The sequence below is a fragment of the Phyllobates terribilis genome, unplaced genomic scaffold, assembly GCF_046119375.1.
Source record: "Phyllobates terribilis strain yellow unplaced genomic scaffold, ASM4611937v1 Scaffold_1__5_contigs__length_1240528914, whole genome shotgun sequence".
NCBI classification, from domain to species: Eukaryota; Metazoa; Chordata; class Amphibia; order Anura; family Dendrobatidae; genus Phyllobates; species Phyllobates terribilis.
The window spans coordinates 634,472,679-634,478,812 of NW_027362761.1; positions in this window are offsets into that span (position 1 = coordinate 634,472,679).

A 6,134-nucleotide genomic window follows, 5' to 3' on the forward strand; every position below is an offset into this window, starting at 1 on the left:
GCATAGGATAAAACCACATAAATACAATTTAATAAAGCATAGGATAAAACAACATAAATACAATTTAATAAAGCATAGGATAAAACAACATAAATACAATTTAATAAAGCATAGGTTAAAACAACATAAATACAATTTAATAAAGCATAGGATAAAACAACATAAATACAATTTAATAAAGCATAGGATAAAAGAACATAAATACAATTTAATGAAGCATAGGATAAAACAACATAAATACAATTTAATGAAGCATGGGTTAAAACAACATAAATACAATTTAATAAAGCATACGATAAAACAACATAAATACAACTTAATAAAACATAGGATAAAACAACATAAATACAATTTAATAAAGCATAGGATAATACAACATAAACACAATTTAATAAACCATAGGATAAAACAACATAAACACAATTTAATAAAGCATAGGATAAAACAACATAAATACAATTTAATAAAGCATAGGACAAAACAACATAAATACAATTTAATAAAGCATAGGATAAAACAACATAAATACAATTTAATAAAGCATGGGTTAAAACAACATAAATACAATTTAATAAAGCATAGGATAAAACAACATAAATGCAATTTAATAAATCATAGGATAAAACCACATAAATACAATTTAATAAAGCATAGGATAAAACAACATAAATACAATTTAATAAAGCATAGGATAAAACCACATAAATACAATTTAATAAAGCATAGGATAAAACAACATAAATACAATTTAATAAAGCATAGGATAAAACAAGATAGATGCAATTTAATAAAGCATAGGATAAAACAACATAAACACAATTTAATAAAGCTTTCGATAAAACTACATAAATACAATTTAATAAAGCATAGGATAAAACAACATAAATACCATTTAATAAAGCATAGGATAAAACAACATAAATACAATTTAATAAAGCATAGGTTAAAACAACATAAATACAATTTAATAAAGCATAGGATAAAACAACATAAATACAATTTAATAAAGCATAGGATAAAAGAACATAAATACAATTTAATGAAGCATAGGATAAAACAACATAAATACAATTTAATGAAGCATGGGTTAAAACAACATAAATACAATTTAATAAAGCATAGGATAAAACAACATAAATACAATTTAATAAAGCATAGGATAAAACAACATAAAAACAATTTAACAAAGCATAGGTTAAAACAAAATAAATACAATTTAATAAAGCATAGGATAAAACAACATAAATACAATTTAATGAAGCATAGGATAAAACAACATAAATACAATTTAATAAAGCATAGGTAAAACAACATAAATGCAGTTTAATAAAGCATACGATAAAACAACATAAAAATAATTTAATAAAACATAGGATAAAACAACATAAATACAATTTAATAAAGCATAGGATAATACAACATAAACACAATTTAATAAAGCATAGGATAAAACAACATAAATACAATTTATTAAAGCATACGATAAAACAACATAAATACAATTTAATAAAGCATAGGACAAAACAACATAAATACAATTTTATAAAGCATAGGATAAAACAACATACATACAATTTAATAAAGCATGGGTTAAAACAACATAAATACAATTTAATAACGCATAGGATAAAACAACATAAATACTATTTAATAAATCATAGGATAAAACCACATAAATACAATTTAATAAAGCATAGGATAAAACAACATAAATACAATTTAATAAAGCATGGGTTAAAACAACATAAATACAATTTAATAAAGCATAGGATAAAACAACATAAATACAATTTAATAAAGCATAGGATAAAACAACATAAATACAATTTAATAAAGCATAGGATAAAACAACATAAACACAATTTAAGAAAGCATAGGATAAAACAACATAAATACAATTTAATAAAGCATATGATAAAACAACATAAATGCAGTTTAATAAAGCATACAATAAAACAACATAAATACAATTTAATAAAGCATAGGGTAAACCAACATAAATACAATTTAATAAAGCATAGGATAAAACAACATAAATACAATTTAATAAAGCATAGGATAAAACAACATAAAAACAATTTAATAAAGCATAGGTTAAAACAAAATAAATACAATTTAATAAAGCATAGGATAAAACAACATAAATACAATTTAATGAAGCATGGGTTAAAACAACATAAATACAATTTAATAAAGCATAGGATAAAACAACATAAATACAATTTAATAAAGCATAGGATAAAACAACATAAAAACAATTTAATAAAGCATAGGTTAAAACAAAATAAATACAATTTAATAAAGCATAGGATAAAACAACATAAATACAATTTAATGAAGCATAGGATAAAACAACATAAATACAATTTAATAAAGCATAGGATAAAACAACAAAAATACAATTTAATAAAGCATAGGTAAAACAACATAAATGCAGTTTAATAAAGCATACGATAAAACAACATAAATACAATTTAATAAAACATAGAATAAAACAACATAAATACAATTTAATAAAGCATAGGATAATACAACATAAACACAATTTAATAAAGCATAGGATAAAACAACATAAATACAATTTAATAAAGCATACAATAAAACAACATAAATACAATTTAATAAAGCATAGGACAAAACAACATAAATACAATTTAATAAAGCATAGGATAAAACAACATAAATACAATTTAATAAAGCATGGGTTAAAACAACATAAATACAATTTAATAACGCATAGGATAAAACAACATAAATACTATTTAATAAATCATAGGATAAAACCACATAAATACAATTTAATAAAGCATAGGATAAAACAACATAAATACAATTTAATAAAGCATAGGATAAAACCACATAAATACAATTTAATAAAGCATAGGATAAAACAACATAAATACAATTTAATAAAGCATAGGATAAAACAAGATAGATGCAATTTAATAAAGCATAGGATAATACAACATAAATGCAGTTTAATAAAGCATACGATAAAACAACATAAATACAATTTAATAAAACATTGGATAAAACAACATAAATACAATTTAATAAAGCATAGGATAATACAACATAAACACAATTTAATAAAGCATAGGATAAAACAACATAAATACAATTTAATAAAGCATAGGATAAAACAACATAAATACAATTTAATAAAGCATAGGACAAAACAACATAAATACAATTTAATAAAGCATAGGATAAAACAACATAAATACAATTTAATAAAGCATGGGTTAAAACAACATAAATACAATTTAATAAAGCATAGGATAAAACAACATAAATGCAATTTAATAAATCATAGGATAAAACCACATAAATACAATTTAATAAAGCATAGGATAAAACAACATAAATACAATTTAATAAAGCATAGGATAAAACCACATAAATACAATTTAATAAAGCATAGGATAAAACAACATAAATACAATTTAATAAAGCATAGGATAAAACAACATAAATACAATTTAATAAAGCATAGGTTAAAACAACATAAATACAATTTAATAAAGCATAGGATAAAACAACATAAATACAATTTAATAAAGCATAGGATAAAAGAACATAAATACAATTTAATGAAGCATAGGATAAAACAACATAAATACAATTTAATGAAGCATGGGTTAAAACAACATAAATACAATTTAATAAAGCATACGATAAAACAACATAAATACAACTTAATAAAACATAGGATAAAACAACATAAATACAATTTAATAAAGCATAGGATAATACAACATAAACACAATTTAATAAACCATAGGATAAAACAACATAAACACAATTTAATAAAGCATAGGATAAAACAACATAAATACAATTTAATAAAGCATAGGACAAAACAACATAAATACAATTTAATAAAGCATAGGATAAAACAACATAAATACAATTTAATAAAGCATGGGTTAAAACAACATAAATACAATTTAATAAAGCATAGGATAAAACAACATAAATGCAATTTAATAAATCATAGGATAAAACCACATAAATACAATTTAATAAAGCATAGGATAAAACAACATAAATACAATTTAATAAAGCATAGGATAAAACCACATAAATACAATTTAATAAAGCATAGGATAAAACAACATAAATACAATTTAATAAAGCATAGGATAAAACAAGATAGATGCAATTTAATAAAGCATAGGATAAAACAACATAAACACAATTTAATAAAGCTTTCGATAAAACTACATAAATACAATTTAATACAGCATAGGATAAAACAACATAAATCCCATTTAATAAAGCATAGCATAAAACAACATAAACACAATTTAATAAAGCATAGGATAAAACAACATAAATACAATTTAATAAAGCATAGGATAAAACAACATAAATACAATTTAATAAAGCATAGGATAAAACAACATAAACACAATTTAATAAAGCATAGGATAAAACAACATAAATACAATTTAATAAAGCATAGGATAAAACAACATAAATGCAGTTTAATAAAGCATACAATAAAACAACATAAATACAATTTAATAAAGCATACAATAAAACAACATAAAAACAATTTAATAAAGCATAGGATAAAACAAAATAAATGCAATTTAATAAAGCATAGGATAAAACAACATAAACACAATTTAATAAAGCATAGGATAAAACAACATAAATACAATTTAATAAAGCATAGGATAAAACAACATAAATACAATTTAATAAAGCATAGGATAAAACAACATAAATACAATTTAATAAAGCATAAGTTAAAACAACATAAATACAATTTAATAAAGTATAGGATAAAACAACATAAATACAATTTAATAAAGCGTAGGTTAAAACAACATAAATACAATTTAATAAAGCATAGGATAAAACAACATAAATACAATTTAATAAAGCATAGGATAAAACAACATAAACACAATTTTAATAAAGCATAGGATAAAACAACATAAATACAATTTAATAAAGCATAGGATAAAACAACATGAATGCAGTTTAATAAAGCATACAATAAAACAACATAAATACAATTTAATAAAGCATACAATAAAACAACATAAATACAATTTAATAAAGCATAGGATAAAACAACATAAATACAATTTAATAAAGCATAGGATAAAACAACATAAACACAATTTAATAAAGCATAGGATAAAACAACATAAATACAATTTAATAAAGCATAGGATAAAACAACATAAATACAATTTAATAAAGCATAGGTTAAAACAACATAAATACAATTTAATAAAGTATAGGATAAAACAACATAAATACAATTTAATAAAGCATAGGTTAAAACAACATAAATACAATTTAATAAAGCATAGGATAAAACAACATAAATACAATTTAATAAAGCATAGGTTAAAACAACATAAATACAATTTAATAAAGCATAGGTTAAAACAACATAAATACAATTTAATAAAGGATAGGTTAAAACAACATAAATACAATTTAATAAAGCATAGGATAAAACAACATAAATACAATTTAATAAAGCATAGGATAAAACAACATAAATACAGTTTAATAAAGCATAGGTTAAAACAACATAAATACAATTTAATAAAGCATAGGATAAAACAACATAACTACCATTTAATAAAGCATAGGTTAAAACAACATAAATACAATTTAATAAAGCATAGGATAAAACAACATAAATACAATTTAATAAAGCATAGGATAAAAGAACATAAATAATATTTAATGAAGCATAGGATAAAACAACATAAATAAAATTTAATGAAGCATGGGTTAAAACAACATAAATACAATTTAATAAAGCATAGGATAAAACAACATAAATACAATTTAATAAAGCATAGGATAAAACAACATAAAAACAATTTAATAAAGCATAGGTTAAAACAAAATAAATACAATTTAATAAAGCATAGGATAAAACAACATAAATACAATTTAATGAAGCATAGGATAAAACAACATAAATACAATTTAATAAAGCATAAGATAAAACAACAAAATACAATTTAATAAAGCATAGGTAAAACAACATAAATGCAGTTTAATAAAGCATACGATAAAACAACATAAATACAATTTAATAAAGCATAGGATAAAACAACATAAACACAATTTAATAAAGCATAGGATAAAACAAC